We start from the raw sequence: 17,480 nt of genomic DNA, 5'->3' as shown, positions 1-17,480 counted from the left end.
GTCCCTGTATGGGACATTAATTTTTATTTTTCTGATCACTGATCTCATGTAATGTAAAAGACATGTATTACATTACATGAGATCTTTGCTGACTGTTTCACAGTCAGTGTGTCCTGCCAGGCTTCAGCTGCAGGCTGAGCCAGGCAGGACACCATATATGGCAGATCTGGAGGCGGTCATGTGACCTCCAGCTGCCATAGCAATGCCAGGTCCTGGAAGGTATAAGGGGGCCGTCGGAAAGGTAAGTGGACGACCCCCTCTCCTTCTGCTGTCTTCTATATGCCGCGATCACTATAGATCGCGGCATATAGAAGACAGCAAAGGGTTAACATCACTGGGACCTGATCCAATCAGGTCCCAATGATGTTCCCTGTCAGAGCTAATGCTCTGCACCGGAATCGCCGCGCTTGCAGGACCCTGGGGGTCCTGAGCGCTGCGAGACCACCCACCGTTTTTAAACGTCGGCGCTGCACAGAGCCCAGCAAGCGCCAATGTTTATCTACAGTGGGCCATCGTGAAGCGGTTAAAATGCTTAGGGATATTTTTAAGAGTAGCTATTTCTTCAGGTTTCACACATTTAGCTGCATTTCTTAGATCTTTAATGTGTTCAAGTATCCTTACCCGAAATTCACGAGCTGTAAGTCCCACATAGATTAGATTGCATGGACTTGTTGCCCAGTATATTATCCCCGTTGATCTACAATTAATAAAGTGAAAGATTTTATATATCCGTTTCCCTGAAGAATCAGAGAATTCCTTTACTCTGTCGATTTGGGGGCAGGCACCACATGATACACATGAGAAACTACCGTGTTTTTGAGTTGTATTACCGGCTAACATATTTGGAGGTTTTGGGGAAATGTAGTGACTTCTCACCAGAATATCCGTTAGAGTTTTTGACCTTTTTGGTGTTATAGATGGTTTCAGTGGAATTATTTTCTTAGAAAAGAGTCAGAACTAATAATTGGCCAAAATCTGAAAATAATTTGATACATCTCCCTCCATTGACTATGGTAAGGGGTAATCAGTCTCACCTTCTGATCCTGCTTTTTATCTTTAGGTTTTAAGAGTTCATCCCTGTTTTTTTCTTTAGCTCTCTGGTAACCTTTTTGAATGATGTTATACCTATAGTGACAGGCATTAAAGCGTTTTTTCAGTTCTACAGCCTGTTTTTCAAATAATTGGTCAGTGGAACAGATCCGTCGAGCTCTGAGGAACTGTCCGGTCGGCACAAATCTAATCACCGGAGGTTGACGTCTTTTATAGCAGTAAAACAGTCAAATTAGACACAGGAGAGAAGATTAATCCTCTGCCCAAAACTTCAAGTTGTTCATTAGTAAAGATTCTATCAGATAGATTTATTACCTTTAGTTCATCTTTTGCTGCTGCTCCTTCCAAACTGTTGCTGTCTTTTTTTTGCCAGTTATGCTGCATGTGTTTCTGGTTTCCATACGTCTTCCCTTTTCTGGACCTGGATCGTCCTCTGCGGTTATGCGTTTGGCTAAAAAATGGACCACAGTGTAGCTTTCATTTGAGGAGATGGAGTTATTCCTGGATAATGATCGTGTTCTTGGATTTTTTTGGCCCTGATGCTATTTGAACACTCTATCATTTTGATAGTCTGAAATATCACGTTGGTATTTTTTCATTTTATAATTTTTCATATCCATCTCCCATTTATCATATTCTTTATTTAGTTCTCTATCAAATGTCTCCAGAGCTTCTTTAGAAGATTTAGCTTTTAATTCCTTTTGAATAGCCTATCTCTGGTTCAAGACTGTCAAGTAATTTTTTGTCCTGACCAATGAGAAGTTCTATCATAGTACAGGAGCATAGTTTACATGCATCTTCCCAGCGTTGCTTAAAGTTAACATCATCTACTGAATATGAGGGAAACACCTGGACACAAAGACCTTGAGGTGTAATTTCCTTGCTTAGATATTGTTCAAGTATAGCTTTGTTCCACCAGGTTTTTGTTCTTTTGTATAGGAGTTTCTTTAAATTTTGTTCCAACTCATAGCACTGCTGCATGGGTGGATCCGAACTCACATGACTCTCATTACCAAAAATATCTGCCAGCTGTGTTGCCCAATTTGCATCGCGACTACGATAATCGATATTGGATCCTAAATCCACACAAAACATAGAATCAATAACCACATAAAGGATATATAGATCCATAAATAAATCATAAGGAGTAACCCAAATTGATAAAGTCTATGTGCAATACCTCCTTACAGTATAATAAACAATTTAGACAAATTAGTTGTCCGTTATTTCATAACAATATTTTCTTACAGTTTATTCAACACAGCAAAACAGAATAAAGTTAAAAAACAGCCCCTAAAAAATTCCCATAAAACCACAGGGGCGGTGTGGTCCACAAGTTGTCTAATTGGCAGAGGTAGTACTTTGTACTTTTACTTTTTAAAATCTTTTTATTAACTTTTTTCCAAAGGTAAAGACTACAACAATACATTATCATTGTAATAATGAAACATCATCTATAGGTAATCAGTGTATAATGCAGATATACATAGCATACATTTTTAATAACTGATTGTTATTTATTTTTTTAATGATATATAAATAGATGTATCAAAGAAAGCAGCAAGAATGAGAAACAGTTGAGGGGAGGGTGGGGGGGATAGGGAGGGAGAGAAAGAAAAATAAAAGGGATTACATCTTAGAACAGGATTATTAGGCTTTCAGATTTATGTTGAGTGGGTTAGATTTTTAGTTATTTGGGAATGGGTTAGTCAGTGAGTTATCTTTTGAATCCGTACATGAGCTTAGATCAGGCGTTACTGTTTCCTAGAGGATTAACGTTCTTATAATTTGACATATGGTTTTCAAACATTATTTCTGGTTAGAGGAGGGAAGCAACAACAGCATCTTTAGTTAAGAGCATTTTTGAAAGAAGCGGCGCCATGGAGACCATATCGCCGTAAAGAGAGAGTGTTTCCTATTTTCCCAGGCTGTTAATTCCTCCAGTCAATATATCTGCTCCACCTTCTGCTTCCACTGGTCCAACGTAGGGGGATGGCTTGATTTCCACATTGTGGGTACTAACAGTCTAGCAGAAGCCAAAAGGTGCCTTAGTAGAGAGATTTCTTTTCTGGAGAGGTCATCTGGAAACAGATGGAGCAGACACATCTCCGGCAGAACAGGTAAATTAATCTTAAGGACCTGCGAGACAACCTTGAGGACATTTGTCCAGTATTTTTTGATAATGTTACAGGACCACCAAAGATAAAAGTACGTGCCTGGTTCCAAGAGGCATCTCCAATATCTGTGGCCATACGAGTTATCAAATTTGTTGAGTTTGATCGGCGTCATGTGCCATTTAGTGAGGATTTTGTAACCACTTTCTTGTAATCTGACACATTTAGATGAAAGTTTGGGGGCAAGGAGAATTTTTTTGGTTTCTATCTCATAAAATGTTTTACATATCTTTTTCCCATTTCATAATAAAGGGGTGTTTTTTGGGTACATTTAGGGAGGTTATCTGTTTGCAGGAGGTAGCTACAATCTTTTTTGTGGTTTAACTTGGGTTAGTAGTGCCTCAAACCACGTAATTTGTCTGTTGATATCCTCTTTTAGCATGATATTGTTACGCTTGTGCCCGGACTGACAGGGGTGAGCGTGATTAGTGATCCCACTGTACCATGAACCAAGGAGTAATAAACACTTCGGCCCACATAATAGAGATCACGAGTACAGAGTGCGGAAGAACCACAACTCACACCCCATAGTCGCAAGAAACTGCCTACTCAAAAATAGATGTAAAAACACAAAGAGAAACTGAGTGTATGGCATATAAGAAAAAGCTTTATTAGTAAAAGTATAAATACATAGTGTCACATATATGAATAAATAGATGCAGATGGGGAGCCAATGCGGATACAAAAATCACCTAAAGAGTATCCACAGTTGCCATGTGTAGCAGGATAGCATTAACAGGAGAGAGAGCGACCCAGAATTACATGTACTAACTGATGACAGGGTAGGAGAGGTATATATAGGAAAATACGAGTAATTCAGAAGATGATAGATAAATATCGCACTTTTCCTACTATAGGACAAGAATGGGTAGAGTCCATAATAAAAATACACTCACCAGTATGTTCACCAGGGATCGCTCACGGGGGGGGAGGGGACAAGGCAGGAGCAGACCAGTGTGGGACCTGCAAGCCTCGACGCACGTTTCGCAAATTCGCTTTGTCAAGAGGCATGACAGTGAAGGCACCGGCGTCTTTTTAAATATCCCTCCAGCGTTTGGTCACATGTACAATCATGTGACCGGAAGGAAATGGCCGCCAACCGGAAGGCGCAAACGGCGCATGCGCGGGGATCGTCGAAACATCCCGCCCCCAGAGCGCCCATCAAGATGTCGGCGCAAACCCGGAAGTGCCGCTGGGCAAGATCCGGGGTAGCGCCGACACCATGGAGACAGACACATGGGAAGCCAGGAGGATGAGTAGCCCCGCGCATGCGCACCGCCTGACCAAGGGGCCAAATATGGTTTCTGAAATACTCCTGTACCCATATACATTGTACCTTAATACTACATAGCAATAAATCTCTCATAAGACATATATAAGTAAATAAGTATAAAGCTACAAAAATCGAAGTGCATATAAAGATAATATATAGTAATATGCAAAAAATGGAGATGTCCATGACATGAAGGCAACCTGGGGGACAATGTCCATAGATATCAGTTAGTCATTCCATTTCCTTATATTCGATCTTGTTAACAGGAGGGAAAATTTCACCAGAAGAAAAGCTTCACAGCAGGTATGGAATCCACAGAGAAAAGCACACTAGATATTAAATATAAAGAAGAAAGTATAAAAAATAAGCATAATAATAAGTATAAATATAAATATTAAAACAAAATGAGCCACAGAGGCTCACTGCCATGATGAAGTATATACAGAAGGGGCCACAGGAGAGCACGCAGCCAATATCAAGTGGACTGTGTAATACATCATATCCAAAAAGGGATGGCCATATAATCATAGTGTGTGAGTATGTCCCTCCAAGACACCGAATGGAGGATTGGAAGGACCCTCACTCCAAAAGAGGCGCAGGACTGGAGTGCACAATATATATCACAGAAAAGGTGAGAAGCCCAAATTTTCATTCAGACCCCGCGGTGCCAAGGTGTTGAGAGTGATGATCCATCTCGCCTCCTTTTGGGCCAGGAGGCGTTTAGCATTCCCCCCCCGGGAGCCAAGACACACCTTGTCAATCCCCCGCACTCTAAGTGAGTGGGGGTCACAGTTGTGAACAGCCTTAAAGTGCCGTGGTAGTGTCTTCAGCTCCCGGGGGTCCGTGGCCGTGCGGGCCGCGCCAATGTCCTGGACGTGTTCCCGAACCCTGATTCTGAGCTCCCTGCTAGTTAATCCTACGTAGATTAATTGGCACCCACATGTGGCAAAATAAACCACATGTGTGGTGCTGCAAGATATATAGTGACGAATGTCAAATTGGCGCGAGCCATCAGAGTTGGAGAAAGATGTGCAGCGTAGGACATTGGCGCATGCGACACAATGACCACATGGGAATGAACCCACCGTGGGACCGCGGGATCCAAAGAAATTGGGACTCGGGGGGACGTAGTGGCTGGAAACCAGAATGTCCCCTAACGTCCTAGATTGTCGAGGCGTCATGTGTGGAAAGTCGCCTAAGCAATCCCGAAGGGAGGGCTCCGTGCCAAGTATACCCCAATGTCGAGAGAGGATCCGCCGCATAGTTCCCCACTCATGGTTGAATGTGGATATGTAGCGGATCCTCTCAGATGTCCCATGTCTAGGCACAGGAGAGGGATGAATGAGATGGTCCCTGGAAGTATCACGGGCCCTCTTATAGCCACGGCCGATACACCGATTGCTATAACCTCGTTGTTTAAAGCGTTCAGCCAGATCTGCAGCCTGCTTCTCAAAACTAAAATTAGTTGAGCAGATACGCCTCATCCTGAGAAACTGTCCAACCGGGACGGCTCTGATGGTAGAGGAGTCATGAGCCGATGAGGCATGTATCAGGGAATTTACTGCAGTAGGCTTCCTATACACATCTGTCTGGATTCGACCATCCGGATCCTCCTCAAGGGTGACATCCAGAAAGTCGATCCTTTTGGGATGATGGGTATAGGTAAGCCTGATTGCATAAGCATTGGAATTCAGTCGTGACATAAAATCGTCAAGCTCCTCCACCGTCCCCTGCCAGAAAAATAAGATGTCATCTATATATCCCACCCATGACACGACCCGGTCCGCGCCCTGCACTCCCTCGTCGCCAAAAATCTCTCTCTCCCAGGAACCCAGGAAGAGGTTGGCGTACGAGGGGGCACAGGCCGCACCCATGGCCGTGCCACGTCTCTGGAGATATACCGTGTCATTAAAGAGAAAGTAGTTATGGCAGAGGACGAATTGGAGGAGCTCAAGGATAAATTCCATAGATGGTCCGTCCAGGTCCGAGCCCCCCAGGAAGAGGCGAACTGCGGACAGGCCCAGATCATGGCTGATGCATGTGTATAAGCTCTCGACGTCGGCCGTGACCATAAGGGTATCATCTGTCACAAGGGCGCCGTCAACCCGTGTAAGGACGTGCGTCGTGTCCTTGACATAAGATGGAAGAGTACTTACAAGGGGGCGAAGGTGGCAATCTATATATTGACAAATAGGGCCACATAGCCCCTCAAGTCCTGACACGATCGGACGTCCAGGTGGGTTGAGGGCGTCCTTGTGAATTTTGGGCAAAAGGTAGAGGGTTGCTGTCTTGGGGAAGCGGACCGTTAGTGCCTCCACAGTTCGTTGGTCGATGATATCTAAGTCGCAGGCCCGCCCAAGGATACCCTGAAGTGTGGCAGAGAAGGAGGCCGTGGGATTGTATGATAATTTGGTGTAGGTATGAGTGTCTCTTAGTTGGCGCATTGCCTCTTTCTCATACATGGAGCAGGGCCAAAGTACGATGTTCCCTCCCTTGTCTGCCGGTTTAGTGACAATGTCCGGCAGAGATCGTAGTTGATGGAGTGCAGTGCGCTGGTGATACGTGAGGTTATCCCGGCGCCTCCGTGTAGGGAGGCGCCCTAACTCCTCAGTTACCAGACGCACAAAGAATTCAATTGCCGGACTCAGAGACAGGGGAGGAAACTTCGTTGATCTAGGGTATCGAGATTGTAGTCGTGTACCTGTACTAGATGGTTCTTCCTGCTCCAACAGTAGATCTTCAAGGTTTCGTAGTGCCTCCTTCTCTGTCACAGTCAGGGGACATCCCTCACCAGGTGCTCTAGAATGCAATTTATGTAAAATAAGCTTCCGGGCAAACAGGTGGAGGTCCTTGAGGGCGGTAAAATAGTCAAAAGCATTCGTGGGTGAAAAGGATAAGCCTAAACTCAGGACCTCCATCTGTGCCCGGGTGAGAGTGTGTGATGATAGATTAATAACATGAAGCCCTCTCCGGGACACACTCACCTGATAAGGTGTAGTAGGTTTCCTCCTATTGAAGGGTCTCGTCTTGATCCTCGAGACCAGCTGAGCCTCAGAGACCTGTCGAGTGGTTAGATTCTCAGAGGACGGCTGTTCACTTGTGGAAGCCGTTGAGGCCAACGAGGAGGACCTGGAGCGCGAGGGACGGGCGTTATGAGGTCTAAATCGAGATCTATCCTGGGGGATCCGCCACCTGTATACACTCTTTGATTGTTTATCGTGAATATCACGATGTAGTTTTTTAAGTTTATTGGCGTGGATGTCTTTCACCCATCTCTGGCACTCCAGGTCCATCTCGTCATTCAGCTGTTTCAATTTGGTGGGATCCAATTCTTTTTGAAATTGCATTTGAATCGACTCGATCTCTTTTTCCATTGTATCAAGAGATGAGTCATTCAGATCCGCGTCCCAATTTCTTTGGATCCCGCGGTCCCACGGTGGGTTCATTCCCATGTGGTCATTGTGTCGCATGCGCCAATGTCCTACGCTGCACGTCTTTCTCCAACTCTGATGGCTTCCGCCAATTTGACAGTCGTCACTATATATCTTGCAGCACCACACATGTGGTTTATTTTGCCACATGTGGGTGCCAATTAATCTACGTAGGATTAACTAGTAGGGAACTCAGAATCAGGGTTCGGGAACACGTCCAGGACATTGGCGCGGCCCGCACGGCCACGGACCCCCGGGAGCTGAAGACACTACCACGGCACTTTAAGGCTGTTCACAACTGTGACCCCCGCTCACTTAGAGTGCGGGGGATTGACAAAGTGTGTCTTGGCTCCCGGGGGGGAATGCTAAATGCCTCCTGGCCCAAAAGGAGGCGAGATGGATCATCACCCTCAACACCTTGGCACCGCGGGGTCTGAATGAAAATTTGGGCTTCTCACCTTTTCTGTGATATATATTGTGCACTCCAGTCCTGCGCCTCTTTTGGAGTGAGGGTCCTTCCAATCCTCCATTCGGTGTCTTGGAGGGACATACTCACACACTATGATTATATGGCCATCCCTTTTTGGATATGATGTATTACACAGTCCACTTGATATTGGCTGCGTGCTCTCCTGTGGCCCCTTCTGTATATACTTCATCATGGCAGTGAGCCTCTGTGGCTCATTTTGTTTTAATATTTATATTTATCATTATGCTTATTTTTTATACTTTCTTCTTTATATTTAATATCTAGTGTCCTTTTCTCTGTGGATTCCATACCTGCTGTGAAGCTTTTCTTCTGGTGAAATCTTCCCTCCTGTTAACAAGATTGAATATAAGGAAATGGAATGACTAACTGATATCTATGGACATTGTCCCCCAGGTTGCCTTCGTGTCATGGACATCTCCATTTTTTGCATATTACTATATATTATCTTTATATACACTTCGATTTTTGTAGCTTTATACTTATTTACCTATATATGTCTTATGAGAGATTTATTGCTATGTAGTATTAAGGTACAATGTTTATGGGTACAGGAGTATTTCGGAAACCATATTTGGCCCCTTGGTCAGGCGGTGCGCATGCGCGGGGCTACTCATCCTCCTGGCTTCCCATGTGTCTGTCTCCATGGTGTCGGCGCTATCCCGGATCTTGCCCAGCGGCACTTCCGGGTTTGCACCGACATCTTGATGGGCGCTCTGGGGGCGGGATGTTTCGACGATCCCCGCGCATGCGCCGTTTACGCCTTCCGGTTGGCGGCCATTTCCTTCCGGTCACATGATTGTACATGTGACCAAACGCTGGAGGGATATTTAAAAAGATGCTGGTGCCTTCACTGTCATGCCTCTTGACAAAGCGAATTTGCGAAACGCGCGTCGAGGCTTGCAGGTCCCACACTGGTCTGCTCCTGCCTTGTCCCCCCCCCCCCACGTGAGCGATCCCTGGTGAACATACTGGTGAGTGTATTTTTATTATGGACTATACCCATTCTTGCCCTATAGTAGGAAAAGTGCGATATTTATCTATCATCTTCTGAATTACTCGTATTTTCCTATATATACCTCTCCTACCCTGTCATCAGTTAGTACATGTAATTCTGGGTCGCTCTCTCTCCTTTTAATGCTATCCTGCTACACATGGCAACTGTGGATACTCTTTAGGTGATTTTTGTATCCGCATTGGCTCCCAATCTGCATCTATTTATTCATATATGTGACACTATGTATTTATACTTTTACTAATAAAGCTTTTTCTTATATGCCATACACTCAGTTTCTCTTTGTGTTTTTACATGAACCAAGGAGTGCCTGGAGGGGCGTAACTAAGTATCAACCCGATCCGACCAAGGTTGCACGGCGGCTTAGTCGACTCCATGGACCAAGGAGGAACCGAGCAGAGGGACCAGGTGCCACTCCAGGTCAGACCCCGGTCACAGTTGTTGACCCACACCGGGGAATGCAAGAACATGCAGGTTAGACTGGCATACAGGCAGGTGGGTATTGGCAAGTACGGCTGGTATGCAGATAGGTGGGTACTGGCAAGTACGGCTGGTATGCAGACAGGTGGGCACTGGCAAGCATGGCTGGTATGCAGACAGGTGGGCACTGGCAAGCACGGCTGGAGTGCAGACAGGGAGGTACTAGCAGGTTGGAACGCAGACTGGATAGGGTCCAGTACAGACTGGGAGACAGGTACAGAGCCGCAGATGCGGTAGACAAGCAGAGTAAAGCGAAAACCGCAGGTGCGGTGGGCAAGGCAGAGCAGAGGGGAACCACCAGAGCAGTGGACAAGCCAGAGTAGAGAGAAACCGCAGGTGCGGTGGACAAGGCAGAGCAGAGCGGAACCGCCGGAGCGGTGGGCAAGGCAGAGCAGAGAGAAGCCGCCGGAGCGGTGGGCAAGTCATAGCAGAGAGAAGCCACCGGAGTGGTGGGTAAGGCAGAGCAGAGGGAAGCCGCCGGAGCGGTGGGCAAGTCAGAGCAGAGAGAAACCGCCGGAGCGGTGGGCAAGTCAGAGCAGAGAGAAACCGCTGGTGCGGTGAGCAAGGCAGAGCAGAGAGAAGCCGCTGGAGCGGTGGGCAAGTCAGAGCAGAGAGAAACCGCCGGATCGGTGGGTAAGGCAGAGCAGAGGGAAGCTGCCGGAGCGGTGGGCAAGTCAGAGCAGAGAGAAACCACCGGAGCGGTGGGCAAGACAGAGCGGAGCGAAACTGCAGGAGCGGTGGACAAGGCTGAGAGGACAGGGTTCTGTTCACATGGAACAGACAGGAAAATACAGGAAGATACGGAGGAAGGGAAAAAGGACAATCAGAACCAGATACACACAAGGTACTTCCTATGAAGTAGCGAGTGGACACAAAACTCACAAACAGAAGTACAGAGACAACGAGTAGGAGTTAGGTGCAGGTTCAGATACTGCAGGAAAATGGAAGGTACGGACATAGAGACAAACAGGTAACAGGCTAAGATACAGTTCAGACAGGAACTGCTACTGCAATGAGATACAAGAACGAGCCTGGGTATACGGCCCCCAGAGTGGCGGGACAGACTAGAAGTCAGAGATAACAAGCAAGGGTATACAGCCCCCAGAGATGGTGGAAACGGACAAGAAGTCACAGATAACAGGTCTGGGTATGCAGCCCCCAGAGATGGCGGAATCAGACAAGAAGCAGAACTGGACGTGGCAACTTCAGAGTCAAGGAGCACACTGAATGATAGTATTGCTCAGGCCCCTCCTACTGGGTGGAGGGGGTTTAAATATCCAGTGACTCACAGCAATAGGCTGGAGATGCATTAGGGGTGCACCCACAGCAGCTATAAGAGTCAGGAAGTAACCGGGCCGCTGCCCTAAGCAGTCAGTCAAGAGACATGCACACAGCATGAACTGGAGCAAGATTTGAAGGCTGGACTGACAGGTGAGATTGCAGTCTTGCATAGTGGGAGGTGAGGCACTATGCAAGCACATGACCAGGGATGTTACAGTACCCCGCCCTTTACGCCCCCTCTTCTTCAAGCCTGCAAGGGTCTTCTGCAGAGAATTTGGAGGCCAATCCTTCTCTTCAAGAGGATTACCTCTTCTGTCCATTAGAGGAAACGAAACTGATCTCATCATCTTGGTGACTAGGATGCTTCCTCCTATCAAGCCATCCTCAGCAACAGATGAAGTGGGTGAAGAACCAGGAACAGCACACAGGAAAGTATCTCTCCGTTTGTTATCAGGTAGCACCATGGTGGATTCAGGAGACAATTGGAGGTCCTCCGCCTGGTTGGAGGGGTGCAGAGACTTGGGGGTAACCACCACCTTGACGTTCACTTTGCCAAGCTTACTGGATGAAGTGGGCGGCGTACCAGATACCAGGTGTAGGAAAGTCTCTCTCCGTTTATCAGGTAGCACCCCGGGTAATTCAGGAGACAACTGGAGGTCCTCCGCCTAGTTGGAGGGGTGCAGAGACTAGGGGGTAATCACTGCTTCTATGTACACTTTGTCAAGCTTACTGGATGAAGTGGGTGAAGTACCAGGTACAGGGTGTATGAAAGTCTCTCTCTTTTTGTTATCAGGTAGCACCCCGGAGGATTCAGGAGACAACTGGAGGTCCTCCGCCTGGTTGGAGGGGTGCAGAGACTCGGGGGTAAACACCGCCTTGATGGATGTAGGACCAGATTTATTAGAGATGGAGGGTCCTTGCTTTAGGAACATCTTCAGACTAGTTTCAGAGATGACTTGTCTGTAAGGCGGGACAGTACCTGAAGCCAGACCATTGGTACAATCGTCGAGACTGTGTGGGGACAACACCTCCGCTTCTCTTCCTTCAGAGACTTCAGCGCACAGCGAGTCAGCGACTAGCTGATCTGGTGAGGAAGAAGAAGAAACTGCTGAGTGTCCTGAAGATGTGGGGAGTGGACACGACTTGTACATTAGCAGTCCCCCAGGATACACCATGCAGGATCTCCAGACCTGAGCGGGCACTAGATCTCTCGGCTCTGGACGACCTGTCGGTAAGCCAGTCAGCACCTGGAATGTGAACTTTTTCATATGTAATGCTCCAATCTGGAGCTTAATTTGTACAGACATATTTTGGCTGTTTCTGAGTAGGGTTCGTCCTACTGCTGACAATGCCCAAACCGGCTTCTGGAGTTGTCGGACGGGAATCAGACACCGACTCTTCAAGGCTTTAAGCCTGAAACTTCCGGTTAATCCGAGGCTTCACTTGGCACGGAGACAGTCGTGGTCATCTGTGGAGAGGAAACACTAACGCCAATGGCAGCCTCTCCTACAGGCCTAATGTCTTGGGATTCTCCAACCTTCGCTGGACAAAGACCGTCCCAAACCACCGCAGCGGGACCGCAATCCGATTTTGTGACTGAGTTCTGGCTTCTGCTTTGCCTGATGAACATAGTCATCCTTCATGGATTCTGTGCGGAAAGCTGCCTCTACAGGCTGGGGAACAGGAGGTCTTTGGGAGGACAGAACCTGGAGTGACGGTTTACCTCTACGCCTTGCACCTCTGGACTGCCTCTTAAGGTTGGGAAGAGAAGTATTCTGTGGAGCATAGTCATCCTGTGTGGATTCTGGGTGGGCAGCAGTCTCTTCGGGCTGGAGGACTGGTAGGCTGCCTACACACATTACCCATCGGGGCTGCTACGGGATATTGGGAAGGGAAGCTTTAGCAGAGGCTTCAGGAATAGGGTTATCGAAGACCATTAGAAAGGCCACCAGGAAGGCCTGCAGGTCAAAGATGATAGGATCCCATGCTTCCCATAGGGGAGTGATCCATTTCAAAGCATCACCCGCGAGGTAGGACATCGTGAATGCTACTTTAACCCGATCAGTAGGAAAATAGTGAGCATAGAACTTGAAATGCAGCATGCATTGCTCCACAAATGCACGGCTTCGTTTTGGATCCCCACAGTACCGTGGTGGATCCACAGGAACAAGTGCTGATAGATCCATTTGGGCTGGTGCGTAAATCGCCTGGGCCATAGCTTGAGAAAAAATATTTTTTCTAGGTGCACGTATTCACCAGACAAGGATTCAAAATGTCTCTGAGAGCAAAAGGCCGTGGGGCTCAACGGGAACCATGGCCTGAGCAAACTGTTACGCTCGAGCCCGGACTGACTGGCATGAGCGTGATTAGTGATCCCACTGTACCATGAACTGAGGAGTGCCTGGAGGGGCGTAAGTAAGTATCAACCCGATCCGACCAAGGTCGCACGGTGGCTTAGTCGACTCCATGGACCAAGGAGGAACTGAGCAGAGGGACCAGGTGCGACTCCAGGTCAGACCCGGTCACAGTTGTTGACCCACACCGGGGAATGCAGGAACAGGCAGGTTAGACTGGCATACAGGCAGGTGGGTATTGGCAAGTACGGCTGGTATGCAGACAGGTGGGTACTGGCAAGCACGGCTGGTATGCAGACAGGTGGGCACTGGCAAGCACGGCTGGAGTGCAGACAGGGAGGTACTAGCAGGTTGGAGCGCAGGCTGGATAGGGTCCAGTACAGACAGGGAGACAGGTACAGAGCCGCAGATGTGGCAGACAAGCAGAGTAAAGCGAAAACCGCAGGTGCGGTGGGCAAGGCAGAGCAGAGCGCAACCGCCGGTGCGGTGGGCAAGGCAGAGCAGAGCGCAACCGCCGGAGCGGTGGACAAGGCAGAGCAGAGAGAAACTGCAGGTGCGATGGACAAGGCAGAGCAGAGCGGAACCGCCGGAGCGGTGGTCAAGGCAGAGCAGAGAGAAGCCGCCAGAGCGGTGGGCAAGTCAGAGCAGAGAGTAGCCGCCGGAGCCGTGTTTAAGGCAGAGCAGAGGGAAGCCGCCAGAGCGGTGGGCAAGTCAGAGCAGAGAGAAACCGCCGGAGCGGTGGGCAAGTCAGAGCAGAGAGAAACCGCTGGTGTCGTGAGCAAGGCAGAGCAGAGAGAAGCCGCTGGAGCGGTGGGTAAGGCAGAGCAGAGGGAAGCTGCCGAGTGGTGGGCAAGACAGAGCAGAGAGAAACCACCGGAGCGGTGGGCAAGACAGAGCGGAGCGAAACCGCAGGAGCGGTGGACAAGGCAGAGAGGACAGGGCTCTGTTCACATGGAACAGACAGGAAAATACAGGAAGATACGGAGGAAGGGAAAAAGGACAAGCAGAGCCAGAAACACACAAGGTACTTTCTATGAAGTAGCGAGTGGACACAAAACTCACAAACAGAAGTACAGAGACAACGAGTAGGAGTTAGGTGCAGGTTCAGATACTGCAGGAAAAGGGAAGGTACGGACATAGAGACAAACAGGTAACATGCTAGGATACAGTTCAGACAGGAACTGCTAATGCAATGAGATACAAGAACGAACCTGGGTATACGGCCCTCAGAGTGGCGGGACAGACTACAAGTCAGAGATAACAGGTCTGGGTATACAGCCCCCAGAGATGGTGGAAACGGACAAGAATTCACAGATAACAGGCCTGGGTATACAGCCCCCAGAGATGGCAGAAACGGACAAGAAGTCACAGATAACAGGTCTGGGTATGCAGCTCCCAGAGATGGCGGAAACAGACAAGAAGCAGAACTGGACCTGGCAACTTCAGAGTCAAGGCTAACACTGAATGATAGTGTTGCTCAGGCCCCTCCTACTGGTTGGAGGGGGTTTAAATATCCAGTGACTCACAGCAATTGGCTGGAGACGCATTAGGGGTGCGCCCACAGCAGCTATAAGAATCAGGAAGTAACCGGGCCACTGCCCTAAGCAGTCAGTCAAGAGACATGCACACAGCATGAACTGGAGCAAGATTTGCAGGCTGGACTGACAAGTAAGATTGCGGTTTTGCATAGTGGGAGGTGGTGCACTATGCAAGCACGCCGCCAGGGATGTTACAGATATGTTTGTAATGTAGTTAAAAATGGTGGTACAGGAGGGGGTTAAGATTCTCACCATTCAGTTTTTCACTTATTTCTTGAGTCGAGGGTATCAGCCTCGTGTCTGTTAGGGTTTGTAGCATGGCATCGGACTTTCGTATTGCTTGGGGTATTGTTTCGTTCAGTTCTGGTGTGTTAGAATGGAAAAGATCCCTGATTCGCATCAGCGGTGAGGGGAAGGGGGCACATGCTTCTCTAATGTGTTTTAATGACCACATTTTTTGTGTGACTGGAGTGAAAGGGTTCGATAGTTGAAAATTAAGAGACTTTTCTGGTTGGAGATTATAATTTGTGTTAGAGGAAAGGAGACATTTTCCTCCTCTATTTGGACCAGGGTCGGTCTGGCCTGGCGGGAAATCAGGAAATTTCCCGGTGGGCCCCGATATGAGAGTGAGAAAATTGGTGGCGGGGGCCCTTTAAAAGTGCTGGCCCTTTAAAAGTGCGGCTGAAGCAAATGTAACGTCGCGCACACGGCACATTCATTGGTGACAGCGGGCTTGCAGTGACGTGCATGCCACATACTTACCACGTGAGTCTGTGACACTGAGAGGACCTTTCTGGGCGGTGACACGCACCGCGCTCTGCTTTCCCGCTGGCTGGCAGACTGTGGTGTGGTGTCAGGTGACACTGACGCTGATGCCGCTCTCTCCTGGCCTCTGATACGCCGCAGCCGCGCTCTGCAGTGCTTTCTCCCTGCTCCAGGGTCGGCCTCTGATACACCGGCGCCACCGAAGCAGGGGACACTGATGAGCGATTCCTTCAGCACCTGGTGCCTGGGACTGTATTGCTGATTCCCAGGCACCGGTATGGTATGTGTGATCCTGATGCAGCACACGTATGCCACACAGACACGGATATCTCCGGTACTGTTTTTTCCAGTACCGGAAATATCCGGATGTGTGAAAGAGCTCTATGCCATATAGGAGGCCGAGAGTCTGTATGTCACATAGGAGACCAAGAGTTCGGTATACGTTATATATGGGGCCCATTTTACATAATAGATCACACTCTCTACCTCCTATATGAAATATAGATCACACTCTGTGCCTCTTATGACATATACAGTGTATGTCATATAGGAGGCTGAGAGTGCGGGCCTATATGACGTATACAACACACTCAGCCTGATATATAAAGTATATATTATAGGAGACCAAAAGTGCGGTCTGTACGTCATATAGGAGGCTGAGAGTGCGATATATGTCATGTGTGGGGCCTATATGATGATAGAAGTGAAGTATGCCAGCATCAGTTCCCAAATCCTGCCTGGTTAGTCAAAAAACCTCTATGACGGGTTTTTTAGCCCTCAGCTATCCCCATCAGGAGGTGCAATGTCTAAATAAGCAGTGCTAATCAAATGTCCAAGGAATTAGGAAAAAGACAGCACTCACCAATGGATGCCAAAAAAGATCCTTTTATTTCAGATTCAGCATAGAGATGTTGTGGCTGGTTCAGGGGTTCGGGGGTGAAAAAAGGACGAAGGCTGTTTCGCGCACAAACAGCCCCACCAAGGGTCCAGTATGGTTCACCCCCGCACCCCTGAACCAGCCGCAATGTCTGTATGCTGAATCTGAAATAAAAGGATCTTTTTTTGGCATCCATTGGTGAGTGCTATCTTTTTCATACCTCCTATATGATGTATAGATCGCACTTTCTACCTCATATATGACAAACAGACCGCACTCTCTGCCTCCTATATGACATATACAATGCATTTGGCCTCCTACATTTCATTGCAGCCATTTGGTAAATTCTAAAAAGTTCATTATTTTTCTCATTATAGTACACTCTGCACCGCATCTTGACTGAAAAAAAACCCAGAAATGTAGAAATTTTTGCAAATTTATTAAAAAAGCACTTTACATTACAGAGGGGACTTGTACAGACAATAAAGACATTACAGAATAAACAAGCTCACAAGCTACAATCTATGAGGAAATAGGGAGACACGACAGGTAAATGATAAAATGTGCTTATATTGTATGATACAGCTATAATATACTAAATAGGGTCTGCACATAACACTGCATGAACCGGTCACCAGCCAGTATGTGTATGGATACAGAAGGCTATTAAGTGCATGGAGGGAGTGTACACAGATGCTACAAGGGTCTATATATGCTAATATATGCAGTATATAGTGTAGAGACGGTTAGACAAT

Source organism: Phyllobates terribilis, unplaced genomic scaffold (assembly GCF_046119375.1).
Source record: "Phyllobates terribilis strain yellow unplaced genomic scaffold, ASM4611937v1 Scaffold_3__8_contigs__length_932513732, whole genome shotgun sequence".
In the NCBI taxonomy this organism is placed as follows: domain Eukaryota; kingdom Metazoa; phylum Chordata; class Amphibia; order Anura; family Dendrobatidae; genus Phyllobates; species Phyllobates terribilis.
This window is presented reverse-complemented; position numbering follows the sequence as displayed.